We start from the raw sequence: 14,831 nt of genomic DNA, 5'->3' as shown, positions 1-14,831 counted from the left end.
GCGCAATAACCAGGCTGAGCCTCCCATGCGATTGCGCACTACCCCCTCGGTTCTTAAATATACTCCGGAGTATTTGTCTTTCTAGAGATTTCAACGAGTGACTACTCTCTCACTCTCTCTCAAATATTTGTCTTTTTAGAGATTTCAAATGGACTGGCACATACGTATGTATATAGACATATTTTAGAGTGTAGATTCACTCATTTTGCTCCATATGTAGTCACTTGTTGAAATCTCTGTTAAGATGAATAGAATATTTAGGAACGGAGGGAGTACACATACGAAGCAAAATGAGTGAATCTACACTCTAAAATATGCCCGTTTGAAATTTGTAAAAAGACAAATATTTAGGAACGAAGGAGTATAATTTTGTGCATGGCACATGGACCCGGATGATGAAGAGGCTTCTGGCAATGCTATCAAGCTTCCATCATTTGTTTACATAATTGATGTACTATACAAATAATTTTCCAGCGACATGAAATTGTACAATGGTGTGAGCTTTCAGCTTTTGTTTCGCGTGTCTTGCCATCGATGCTCTTTCGGAGACAATAAAAAACTAACTTCCTTGCTAATGCATGTCAATTATGAGCAGATCAGAGCTAATAATTACATCACAACTGAAGACAAAATTGTGAGAAGGTGTTAAATTAAAATGGATCCATGCTTTCATTGGCAGCAACGTCCCCCCGGCTCTGTCTAAATCAACAAGGCATGTTGGGGAAAAAAGTAGCCGTCTGGAGCATGCAACATTCCGATCATTTTGTGCAGTTCCACTAAAATAGAGCTGAGCGTCCCTGTTCCAAAGATATCAAGTGTGATTACGATAATAGAGGACTATTGATGAAACAATAAACACACAAATAGAAGCCGGTCACCTTTGCAGTCTCTCTTATGACTAACTAGTTGGAGAAGATTAGGCTCGGAGTTGGATGAGGAGGATAGAGCAAAACCAATCTCCCTTTGTGCAGTCACACTGAAATGTAGAGACGTTGCCCGTGTGACATTTTAGTACAACTTCACAAAACACTCTTAAGGAAAAAGTGATTTGTGCAGTTCACCAAAAGGTCGCAATAGCAACGATGTGAAATGGATAGCCCTGTTTGCAAAAAAGAGGTAGAAAGGAAACAATTACTGGCCAATAACAGTTGATGACACATGCAACGGCAAAAAAGAAGCATATTCGTTGTCCTAAGGGAAGATAACAACACGGTTGTGTTTGTCTAAAACGGTGTGAGGATGAGAATGCAATATGGAAAGTACACTGGACGAGCGACGTTTTGGGCAAAGAACTATGGAAGATCCACATGCAGCGACGTGGGAAAACGGGCAGTGGAGCAAGGCCGGAGGGGATACCTGGAGGTCGTCGGGATGTAACTAGGTGAGCGGCGGCGGGCAGAATCTGCGAGTAGGTGGCATAGGCCCTGCCGCGCCGGAGCTTGGTCAGAGAGAACAGCGTGTACCGCAGATCGGGACATGCTGCCTCGGCGCCGTCGAACAAAGAAACGATGCACTTCCTCCCTTTCCCCCGGCGGACGGGATGCGGCCGGATCAGTGACCAACGGTGAGAGAGAGAGAGGCCACCGCACTCCCTTTCCCCCAGCGGACGGGATGCAGCCGGATCAGTGACCAACGGTGAGAGAGAGAGAGAGGCCACCGGAGCCTTGTGTGAGATACTCTGAAGAGCGGACTACCTTTTCCTCCATAAAAATCATTTTATATTCTGTGCACGTGCCATTGAGCGCTATAACTTTATTTAAAAATAACGCGGCAACGCGTCAAGTCAAACTTTGTTTCGTGCACGCGTGGTACATGACCTCCCTAGGTAAACAACCGCTACAGGCGTTCAAATTAGCACGTGGGCTGCCATTTCGTAAAGAAATGAGCTCCACCGTGTACCCGCGCGGGTGTGGCTGGGCACGAAGCGTGAGTACGTGCACGGTGCACCTATTCTCTTCTTGTATACGTACACCACCTGTGTGGGGTTGTGTGAGAGAGATACAAACCTAGAGAGATATAGTGTGTGGGTTCTTGAGAGTTTTGGGGGGGGGGGTCAATCAAAAAATTTAACATATGCAATGTGTGTGAAATAGAGTCCTGGATATAACATATATATAGAGGGGACAATCCACGAGAAGAGAGTGGAGGTATCATCGGCTTGAGGTGTCCATAGAATCGAAGAGAGGGATGATGTGTGTGTGTGTGTGCGCGTGCGCGCGATCGATAAAGAGTGCCATCGAATTTGTGTGTGCCCACGTCAAAGATATAGAGTGGTTGGCCTACTGGAACGTGAGATGGGACATGTGTAGTTTGTCTCTGTGGCATGGATACCTACCTGCAGCGCTCGACTATTGGTGTGTGGTGGGGGAAGAGGGAGGCCCAATTAACTATAGAGGTACAATGGCTGGTATATGTGTGGAGGAGGAGAGAGGCCTACCTCATGTATTAAGGAGATCGATCTGCCTCATGTATTAAGGGAGATCGATCGACATCCATGCATATGTGCAGGAGATGAATAAGGTTGGGAGAGAGACTGAGCTAGAGTGTTGGAGGGGGTGGTAGTGGAGTTGCTTCTAACAAATGGTGGGATAGGCTTGCTAGACAAACGGAGGGCACGCCCGCAATATCAATAAGAGAGGAGATGGCTGCTTGTTGTCTGTGCACGTGCGTGTGAGAGACGGGTCAGGAGGCATGCATGAATGATGAGAGGGACGATGTGGCTGTGCTAAGCAGACGTAACTACATAGGAAGATCAATCGCCCTTTGTAAGAGAAAGGAGAATCCAATCTATCCATTTATGCTAGTTTCATGCATGTTAGAACACTTTAACCTTGCTGTTTAGGTGAAACAAGTTAATGCACTTATATGACTTCATAAAATGGGTTTGCATTTGAATCCTTGGTTCGAATGGACTCATTTCAATATGTTCTAGCTTGCATTAGCCCAAAACACATTCATATTGCCATATCATAGCATGCATCATATTGTTGCACATCGTCATGTGTTGATTGCGTTCTTTCTCAGTTGCCGGTGTTTGTCCCCCCTCATTAGACGTTGATCCAGCGATGAATTCGATGACACCGATGAAGAACTATACTATCTTCAGAAGTGCCAGGCAAGCAAAACCCCCTTGTTCATTCCGATACAATCACACTCTCTCGCTCCTGCTCTCTTTTACTGCATTAGGGCAACACCGACTCAATTGAGAGCTAAGTGTGTGAACACGATTTGGTAAAGGTAGCGGTGAGAGGCCATGTAGGAGTACATGGTGGGTTGTCTCATTGCAGCCGTCCTCAGGAACTGAGTCCTGTGTTTGTGATCCATGAACAGTTGCTACCACACGTTGGGTTCCGGTAACTCGGCCCCTCTCGGCTTATTAATCAACTCGATCTCTGTCCAGGAGTTGCAACTAGTTACTGGTGTTTGTAGGTAGTGTTAGTAGTCTACCAAGTGGCACCCGATACAGGTGGGCTTGGGACAGACTAGGCACAGTGGCACGGTGCACCAAGTGGCACCCGGATGGTGGGCTTGGGAACCCTGCACACATCGTTTGGGGCCGTGAGCGACACCCCGGCCGGATCTCCTTGCGAATGGAACCCGAATAGGTGATAAATCTGGACGAGAGACTTGTTGGTTAGTCAGGTCGTGGCCGACTCCCTCACCCGGCTTCCGCTTGAAGGTTGCCGAGGTACATGACGTGTACAGGGCGATAAGTGGCGAGAGCGCGTGTGAAGAAGTACACCCCTACAGGGTTATCATTATCTATTCGAATAGCCGGATTCCTTGGATATGGAAACTTGGACCCCTTGCATAGTTCATAGACAAGTGAAAGTGGATACTCTAAAATGCGCAAGATAAGCATGAGTGCTATGGATGGCCTTCTCGTAGGGAGACGGGAGCGGATCCATAGTGGAGTATTGATATGGTGAATATGTGGACTCGTGTGCGCCACCTCAAAAGAGTTACTTGCAGTCGTAGTTCAGGATAGCCACCGAGTCAAAGCTGGCTTGCTGCAGTTAAACTCCACCACCCCCTTTGTTGATACTGATGCATATGTAACTAGTTCTGATGTAAGTCTTGCTGCGTACATTTGTACTCACGTTTGCTTATTTTATGTTTTGCAGAGAGACTTCAGTCTCGCTAGTAGTTCCGCTTGGACTTTGATGTTTAGCTCGTTACCTCAGCTACGATCTTGTACCTTGAGAGGGTCTTGTAGATAGTCAGGCTTCTCAGCCTTTTTCATTTGTAGATGTCTATACTCAGACATGTTAAGCTTCCGCATGTGCTTTGACTTGTATGCTCTGAATGTTGGGTCATGAGACCCATGTTTGTAATATCTCGCTCTTCGGAGCCTAATGAATAAATACTTGAGTCGTAGAGTTATGTTGTGATGCCATGTTGTATTTACACATATCGAGCATATTGTGTGTATGATTGAAATGCTTGGTATGTGTGGGATCCGACAACCTAGTTGTTTATCCTTGGTAGCCTCCCTTATGGGGAAATGTAGTCTTGTGCTTCCATGAGCCATAGTAGTCCGCTACAGCCCAGTTCACCGGAGTCCTGCTAGCCCAGCACTACTGCTCAGGACACTTGACTGGCCGACATATGTTTCACTTTGTTCCTGTGTCTGTCCCTTCGGGGAAATGTCACGCGATGACATCCGGAGTCCTGTTAGCCCAGTGCTACAGCCCGGATTCACACGCTGCTGACCGACATGCTCGATGTGATACATGTATGCATGTCCCCATAGGTTGGTGCCGCTTTGGGTTCACGACTAGCCATGTCGGCCCAGGTTCTCTGTCATATGGATGCTAGTGACACTATCATATACGTGAGCCAAAAGACGCAAACGGTCCCGGGCCATAGTAAGGCAACACCCGTGGGAATACCGTGCGTGAGGCCGCAAAGCGATATGAGGTGTTACATGCTAGATCGATGTGACTTGGAATCAGGGTCCCGACAACCGGCTACGGGGGCCCGCCGCCTGGTGGGTCCCACTAGTTGTCTTGCACTTGGCCGACAGGCCGCACCTGCCGCTGGCGGGTCCTACCGGCTACTTAGTAATGTGGCAACGCCACTGATGATGTGTGCTTTGTTGGGGGAAGCATGGCTACAGTGCCGCCGCCTGGCGGGCGTTAACTGTAGCCATTCCCCGTCCCTTCTGATTAATGGCGCACAAACATTGAGGGAGGGGGAGGGCTGCCTGCTGGGAGTCGGCCTCCCCCACGCCGACTGGTCAAGGCTTGCCTTCTTCTGGCTTCTCACAGATAGGTAGGGCCCGCCGCCTGCAGGCCGTACCGATAGCCCGTAGTGGGAGCATGGCTCCTCCTCTCATGGGTGATGTCATGGGCCGCATGGCAACAGTGTCGTGCCGGTCAGGGGATGTCCGCCCGATACGTAGCACTATGCCACACTCAGCCCTGGATTCGGGGTGGCAGGCTGTACTATTGCCACGCCCCGTCTCCTAATAGTAATGAGGTGAAAACTTTGAGGGAGAGAGGGGGTCCGACTGTTAGGAGCCGGCCTCCCTAAAGGCCGCCTGGTAGGAGTCGACACACCTCATGGCCGTCCTCTGGGCCCCGCCGCCATCTATCAGCCAGCCGCTTGGACCAGCCGGCTCAAAGAAGGCGGCTATTCATCTTTGAGGGTTGAGGGACACAACTGGCCTCGATGTCTTGAAATACCAGGGGGAGCGGATGAGGCTACACGTGGTCATTTACTCCGACAGTGCCTTCTACCTGTATGTTGTATTTACATTTGTACTATGCATATTAAGTTAAGTAATCGCCATGTGTTCCTATATTTTCACATCTATATTTACTCTTAACAAAATGTAGAATAAAGGCAATACTCTTGAAGAAGAGTGTGCGGTAAACTTCTTGAATTGCCCCCCATCAATATGGACAAGGCCTTTATAGAGCCTTTCTTCACTACTAATGTAAGTTTGTCCTCCTCGAGCCTTCAAACTTTGTTGTGTATATTTGGATAGCTATCAGTGCAAATGCTGTTTATTTTTGTCGTCTGCTTCAAATTGCTTGTTCAAAGTTTATAAAGTAGAAGTACATAAACATAAGTTTGTGCTTCTCAATTTCAGCCTTTAGTTGTACAATCGAGTTCCTTATCCGTACCATGTAAATTAAACTAAACATAGCAAGTTATCTTCATTAGCACTATGTGTATGCTTGTGTTCTTGATCTGTAATCCAGTGGTGTGGTGAGACTACTAACAACATCACAATGTCATATCCTGCTATGTCTCAACTATGAATAAAGACATATTATATTAATGTTATTTAAACTGTGTCTCTTTATTTACCAATCTGAAATGGTATAAATTGACAATGCACTCACCATTCATGCTTATACGTTGTTTAGAACTACATCTATGCTTGTGTTCTTGTTCTGTAATCTAGTGGTCTGGTGAAGCTGGCCGCTCCTGCACAATGCCACTTCATGCCGTATTAACTACGAACAATGCCTATTATGTTAATGCTATTTTAAACCGTGTCTCTTTTTTCTGACAAACAAATGAGATGAATTGACAGCGCTGATGCTTATACGTGCAAAACCTGTTATCTACCTACTTGTTTCTCTTTCAGTGTGACAACACTGCTGCTAGGAAGAACTACCACAATGATAGTGAGACGAACCCATTGTTTATCCCCCTAACACATATTCCAGATAAGGCAACACATCTTGACGGTAGGGATACAAACACGAAGTAACATCTTGATGTAGTGTCAAACTTACTCAGTGACACAAGCTCGATGAAATCGCCGCCTGAATGTGTTCGACTTCTTTAGTCTGAAATTCAAGCAGAAATACATGCTTCCGCTCAAATCAGACTGGAACTCCAATCTCTATGCAAGATTAACTGTAAGTACATGACGTTTATTAATGCCATGCAACTTAAGTTGGTGGATATGAGCGCCAAAGAAGAGCAGTCTCATCAGGTTGCTAAGCTGCTTGCGGTGCAGGTCCTGGGCCAGGCTAACCTTTCTTGAATTTGTGTTGAAGTGCTATTCGTTCTATCTATTTTTTTGTCCGCCTGTTAACTTCCACTGGTGGCAACCTGCCCAGTTTATGTAATCTGCTATTTGGCTGCCCTTTATTATCACCGGCGGCGAACTTTGATGCCGAGGGGATGTAATATGCTGTAATTTCTTTGTTGTATAGTCTAGGTTTATTATTCATCATGATGTTGTAATTTATTTGTTGTTTCTACTGTCGTTCCTCTGAGAAAAGGTCGTAATAATTGATCGATGCGCAATGAGCCAGCAGGTTAGGTTTATAAAATAATAATTTCTGTACTAAAACTGGCCAGTCGCCAATCACTAGTACGGGCCGAACCATCGGCCTACAATCAACTTGGGCCACTAGTTTGGTCTAGTCTTAATCTAGCCCACTATTAGTTTCGGGCCTTCAAAAGGCTGAGTAAACCGCTTGCCTTAATTGGGCCCGAAAATTAAATAGGCTTTTACCAGATTGAAATGTTTTTTGGGCCTTTGCCGACCCAATTACATGATGGGCGAGAACCAGGCCGGATGTATAACGGCCCAAATTAGGCCCAACACTCTCAAGGGCCTTTAACGGGCCTATAGACAGTTTGTGCTAGAATGTATTCACAAAGACTACAAGGTGTTAAAAGGCTGAAAGTAACTAAGGACCATAATTAGGCCCAGGTGCAACTCGGGCCTTTAAATGGTCGAAAGTGAAACCGGGCCGAAAGAGGCCCATATATAGACAGGGCCGTTGACAGGCCGAAACTAGTATCGGGCTGAACTATTAAACGGGCCTTTAAGAGGTTGAAGAGCAAATCAGGCCACCAATGGCCCCAATGGCACAGTAGCTGTTAAAAGGGTCGTATCTATTATGGATCATAATTTGGCCCTAGAAATAAAAGTCAGTTAATATGCCGGATCAGGTGTGGACCGTAATTTGGCCCAAACTATTGCAGGCTTTTAACGGGCAGGATCTGACACGGGCCGTAAACTGGGCCCAGAATATTGGAGTTATTTAACGACACGTATATGATATGGGCTATAATTTGGTCCAAAAAATGTTAGGCTGTTAACGGGCCGGCCCATTAGATCTGACGACATCTTGTGGGCCTGTTCCTGGGCTGACTTTTAGACCTATATGGGCCTCTATTGGGCCGTCCCACGTGTCAACATTTCATTGGCGATACTTGTCAAGTGGACGGTCAACATCTATCCCAACGCTGAGTCGACACGTGGTTCGTCGGCGAATGAGAATTTTACATGTGAAAAATCGCCATTGGACCGGGCTGTTAACGGGTTACCGGATCCAAATCGGAACTCGATAGCTTAATGGCGACCTGTTATGGTGGATGCCACGTGTCGGTCACCCTTGACGAAAGCACTTCTATGACGCGCGATTTATTGTCATGGAAGTGGACACTTCCGTGATGATAATTTTGGTAATGTCATGAAACACTTCTACGACAGCACAGGTATGACTATCTTGATTCTGTTATAAAATCGTCATGGATGTACATGCATGACAAAAAACCTGACCTACTATGACAAACACGTATCATCACGGAAGTGTATTTTTTGTAGTGAGAAGTATCAAGCATGGTTTAATCATTACGAGAAAGCCGAGCATAAAAGTCCTGGATGATAATTTCTCTTGAGAGCTCATGATTGGGGCATGAATATAACATTGACTTAAGCCTCCCCCAAGCCAGAGCGATACTTTCTCCTTCACGAGGCCAAAAATTATATATATAATTCCGATCACGATGAACTAGATGCATAGGATAATTTTTTTGGTGGAACTCCAATTTCGAACGATTCCAATTCCAAGATCCAATATCATCGCATAGCCTATACCATGCCAATGTTTTTCCCTTCAAAGATAAAGGGAAAACCTTCTTCATAACTTCATCTCCAGGTAAACCTGCACGCTTGAACAATCCACCGATTTGTTCTACATATATCAAGTGCATATCAGGATGTCCAGTTGCATCTTCTACATAAGGATTAGCTAGCAGTTGTTCTATCATACCCGAAGGAATTTCATATTCAATATTTTCAGTAGGTGTTGTAGGTTGAGGGATAGCTAATTGTTGTTCTGGTCGAGGTGAAGATACCCCGAACAAACCTCTCAAAGGATTGTTTTCCATAGTAACAAGTCACAATAAATTTCAGCACACTATATAAATGTTTCCTTACCAAATTCCACTTACCAAAGGCACTTCACTCCCCGGCAACAGCGCCAGAAAATAGCCTTCATGACCCACAAGTATAGGGGATCAATTGTAGCTCTTTTCGATAAGTAAGAGTGTCGAATCCAATGAGGAGCAGAAGGAAAGGACAAGTGGCTTTCAGCAAGGTAATGTCTGCAGGTGCTGAAATTCTAAGTAGCAGAGTAGTTTGATAGCAAGATAATTTGTAACGAGCAAGTAACGATAGTAGTAACAAAAGTGCAGCAAGGTAGACCAATCCTTTTGATGCAAAGGACATTCCAAAATGGTCTCTTATGATAAGCAAAGCGTCCTTGAGGGTACACGGGAATTTGATCTAGTCACTTTCATCATGTTGGTTTAATTCGTGTTCGGTACTTTGATAATTTGATATGTGGGTGGACCGGTTCTTAGGTGTTGTTCTTACTTGAACAAACCTCCTACTTATGATTAACCCTCCTGCAGGCATCCACAACTACAAGAAAAGTATTAAGAATAAACTCTGACCATAGCATTAAACTTTTGGATCCAATCGGTTCCTTACAGAATAGCGCATAAACTGGGGTTAAGCTTCTGTCACTCTCGCAACCCATCATCTAAGTGATACTGCACAATGCATTCCCTTTGGCCCAAATATGGTGAAGTTTCATGTAGTCAACGTTCACATGACACCACTAAGGGAATCGCAACATACATACTATCAAAATATCGAACACATATCAAGTTCACATGATTACTTGCAACATGATTTCTCCTGTCACCTCAGGAACAAAAGTAACTACTCACAAACGATAATCATGCTCAAGATCAGAGGGGTATTAAATAGCATATTGGATCTGAACATATAATCTTCCACCAAATAAACCATATAGTAATCAACTACAAGATGTAATCAACACTACTAGTCACCCACAAGCACCAATCTATAGTTCCGGTAACAAGAGTGAACACAAGAGATGAACTAGGGTTTGAGATGAGATGGTGCTATTGAAATTGATGGATATTTCCCCCCACCCCCAAGATGGGAGAGTGGTTGGTGATGATGATGACGAAGATTTCCCCTTCCGGGAGGGAAGTTCCCCCGGCAGAATCGCTCCGTCGGAGGGCAAAATTGCTCCTGCCCAAGTTCTGCCTCGAGGCGGAGGTGCTCCGTCCCGAAAGACCTCTCTTTTTTCTAGGTAAAAATGACTTATATACCAGAATATGGGCACGAGAGGTGGGCCTGGGTGAGCACAACCCACCAGGACGCGACTGGGATCCCTGGCGCGCCTAGGTGGGTTGTGTCCACCTGGTGGGCCCCTCTGGTAGTTATTCACTCCAATATTCCTCAAATATTTTATAAAAATTCTCCGTGAAGTTTCAGCTCACTTGGAGTTGTGCAGAATAGGTGGCCTGATGTAGCTTTTCCAGTTCCAGATTTCCAGCTGCCGGAATTCTCCCTCTTTGTGTATACCTTGCATATTATGAGAAAAAGGCATTAGAATTACTCCTAAAAAGCATTACTATGGATAAAAAATTATAAATAATAGTAAGAAAATATGATGCAAAATGGGCATATCAATACAGAGGGCTGAGTAAGATGGAGAACAAAAGTTCCTGGTTCCACAGGAAGCTTCTGCGCAGCACACTTTGACAGATGACCAACTATGTTTGCAATCAATTCGGGGTACGTGCTCTGTTTGCAATCTGTCAAAGTGATCCTCCAATCTTCTCACTTCCTCAATGTATGCCTCCATCAATGGAATTTGGTAATCCTTATTGACTTGTCTCACCACAAGTTGAGAATCCCCTCAAATGATCAGCTTCTTGATTCCCTATACTGTAGAATTCCTCAGCCCGACAAGGAGCCCTTCATACTCTGTTGTATTGTTGGTTTCCTCCTCCCAGGGAAAATGCATCTGGACGACGTACTTCAAGTGCTCCCCTATGGGACCAATAAGAAGCATGCCAGCCCCTATGCTACCTCTTGAGCTTGCGTTGGTTTTTCCCTTGAAGAGGAAAAGGTGATGCAGCAAAGTAGAGTAAGTATTTCCCTCAGTTTTGAGAACCATTGTATCAATCCATTAGGAGACAATGCACAAGTTACCGAATACCTGCACAAAGAAACAGCAACTTGCACCCAACGCGATAAAGGGGTTGTCAATCCCTTCACGGTTATTTGCAAAGTGAGATCTCATAGAGATAGATAAACGATAAAGTAATATTTTTGGTATTTTTGGTTTATGGAATGGAAAGTAAAAGATTGCAAAGGAAGTAATAGGAAACTAAAATTGCAAATCGGAAACTTATATGATGGATAGTAGACCCCGGGGCCATAAGTTTCACTAGAGGCTTCTCTCAAGATAAAAATTATTAACGTGGGTGAACAAATTACTGCCAAGCAATTGATAGAAAAGCGCAAAGTGATGATGATATCTAAGGCAATGATCATGAATGTAGGCATCACGTCCTTATCAAGTAGACCGACTCCTGCCTCCATCTACTACTATTACTCCACACATCGACCGCTATCCAGCACGCATCTAGAGTATTAAGTTGATAAAGAATGGAGTAACTCATTAAGTAAGATGACATGATGTAGCGAGATAAACTCAAGCAATATGATGAAAACCCCATCTTGTTATCCTCGATGGCAACAATACAATACATGTCGGTTCCCCTTATATCACTGGGATCAAGCACCGCAAGATTGAACAAAAAGCTAAGCACTTCTCCCATTGCAAGAAAAACCAATCTAGTTGGTCATACCAAATCAATAGTTCGAGGAGACTTGCAAAGATATCAAATCATGCATATAAGAATACATAGGAGATTCAAATAATATTCATAGATAAGCTGATCATAAATCCGCAATTCATCGGATCTCGGCAAACACACCACAAAAAGGTATTACATCGAATAGATCTCCAAGAACATCGAGCAGAACATGGTATTGAGAATCAAAGAGAGAGAAGAAGCCATCTATCTACTAGCTATGGACCCGTAGGTCTGTGGTAAACTACTCGCGCTTCATCGGAGAGGAAATGGTGTTGATATAAAAGCCCTCTGTGATCGAATCCTCCTCCGGTAGGACGCCGGAAAAGGCCCCTAGATGGGATCTCACGGGTACAGAAGCTTGCGGCAGTGGAGAAGTGTTTTCGAGGCTCTCCTGATAGGTTTTGGAATATTTGAGAATATATAGGCGAAAGAAATAGGTCAATGGAGTCACGAGGGGGCCCACAAGGGTGGGGGCACGCCCTACCCCCTAGGCGCATGCTTCGTCCTTGTGGGTGCCTCGTGGATTCCCTGACGTGTACTCCAAGTCCTCTGGATGTCTTCTAGTCCAAGAAAAATCATCACGAAAGTTTCATTCCGTTTGGACTCCGTTTGATATTCCTTTTCTGTGAAACTCTAAACAAGGAAAAAATAGGAACTGGCACTGGGCTCTAGGTTAATAGGTTAGTCCCAAAGATAATATAAAATAGCATAATAATGCATATCAAACATCCAAAATAGATAATATAATAGCATGGAACAAAAAAAATTATAGATACGGTGGAGACGTATCCCCAAGCTTAATTCCTGCTTGTCCTTGTTTTGAAAGGTTAGACAGTAGGGAAAACCCTACTACATGCTTGTATTAAGTTAACAAGACATCAAGTGTCAATGTACATGAAGAGAGGGGGGTGGGGGGGAAGAAAAAGGAAACGCTAAGAAAAGAGCTATATAAAAAGAAGTTACAACGGTTAGTCCTAAATAACAGAATCTACTATGGTCAAGACAAGAGGTCTCTTATGTTTTGGGAGCCTATGTGCAATGTTGGCAAAATAATTTTTGAATCTGGTTTGCCAAGCAGGCAGCGAAGGCATGACTCTTCAGAAGTAGTTGTTGTTAATTTCTTTCCAATGGCTCCAAGAAGCCACAAGGAATATATCCATGATCATTTTTCTAGGATGGCCCCTTTTCATGTGTGTCATCATGTCAAGTCGGTCCCCAGTCCTCGGCCATCTGATATTGACTTTGTTCCAGCACTCTTCACTGAATTTGTAACGAAAGAAAAGGTGTTCAACTGTTTCCTCCACATGATTACCACAGAGCAGGCAATCAAGGTTCGTCCCAATATTGTAATGCCTTCTTTTCAACATGTTGCATGTGTTGAGGCGATCCATTAGCAAGAACCATCCAAAAACTTCGATTTTAGGAATAATTTTGGCCTTCCAAAGCCACGTAAAAGCCTCATGAGCAACTACTTCTCGAAAATAGAACTTGTAGTACGCATTTGTCTTGAAAGCCGACGCTCCCCAGGTGCAAATCCAGCTATTATTTGCCTCAGAAAGTGTGGTAGAGCTAACTTCTATTTGGAGATCTCTGAGCTCCTCATGAGCTTGTACAGAGAGAGGTCAAAAACAATAATGCTCGTCCTCGAGTAGGTAAATGATAAAAAAGAATTTTTGATGTGGAATGCTACATAACATATTTATCCATGTAATCTTATCTATTGTGGCATGAATGCTCAGATCAGTATGATTTAAAACAAAAGTTTAGTATTGACATAAAAACAATAATACTTCAAGCATACTAACAAGATAATTATGTCTTCTCAAAATAGCATGGCCAAAGAAAACTTATCCATACAAAATCATATAGTCTGGCTATAGTCCATCTTCATCACACAAAATATTCAAATCATGCACAACCCCGATGACAAGCCAAGCAATTGTTTCATACTTTTGATGTTCTCAAACTTTTTCAACTTTCACGCAATACATGAGCGTGAGCCATGGACATAGCACTATAGGTGGAATAGACGGTGGTTGTGGAGAAGACAAAAAGAAGGAGATAATCTCACATCAACTAGGCGTATCAACGGGCTATGGAGATGCCCATTAATAGGTATCAATGTGAGTGAGTAGGGATTTCCATGCAAAGGATGCACTAGAGCTATAATTTTATGAAAGCTCAAAAAGAAATTAAGTGGGTGTGCATCCAACTTGCTTCCTCACGCAGACCTAGGGCAATTTGAGGAAGCCCATCATTGGAATATACAAGAGTTCGATAATGAAAAATTCCCACTAGTATATGAAAGTGACAATATAGGAGACTCTCTATCATGGAGATCATGGTGCTACTTTGAAGCACAAGTGTGATAAAAGGATAGTAGCATTGCCACTTCTCTCTTTTCTCCAATTTTGTTTTATTTGGGCCTTCTCTCATTTTTTTGGCCACTTCTTTCGTCTGGAGTCTCACCCCGACTTGTGGGGGAATCATAGTCTCCATCATCCTTTCCCAACATGGGGCAATGCTCTAATAATAAAGAGCATCACACTTCTATTTACTTACAACTCAAGAATTACAACTCGATACTTAGAACAAAATATGACTATGTGAATGCCTCCGGCGGTGTACTGGGATGTGCAATGAATCAAGAGTGACATGTATGAAAGAATTATGAATGGTGGCTTTGCCACAAATACGCTGTCAACTACATGATCATGCATAGCAATATGACAAAGATGGAGTGTGTCATAATAAACAGAATGGTGGAAAGTTGCATGGCAATATATCTCGGAATGGATATGGAAATGCCATAATTGGTAAGTATGGTTGGTGTTTTGAGGAAGGTATATGGCGGGTTGATGGTA

Source organism: Triticum dicoccoides, chromosome 5A (genome assembly GCF_002162155.2).
Source record: "Triticum dicoccoides isolate Atlit2015 ecotype Zavitan chromosome 5A, WEW_v2.0, whole genome shotgun sequence".
Classification (NCBI taxonomy): domain Eukaryota; kingdom Viridiplantae; phylum Streptophyta; class Magnoliopsida; order Poales; family Poaceae; genus Triticum; species Triticum dicoccoides.
This window is presented reverse-complemented; position numbering follows the sequence as displayed.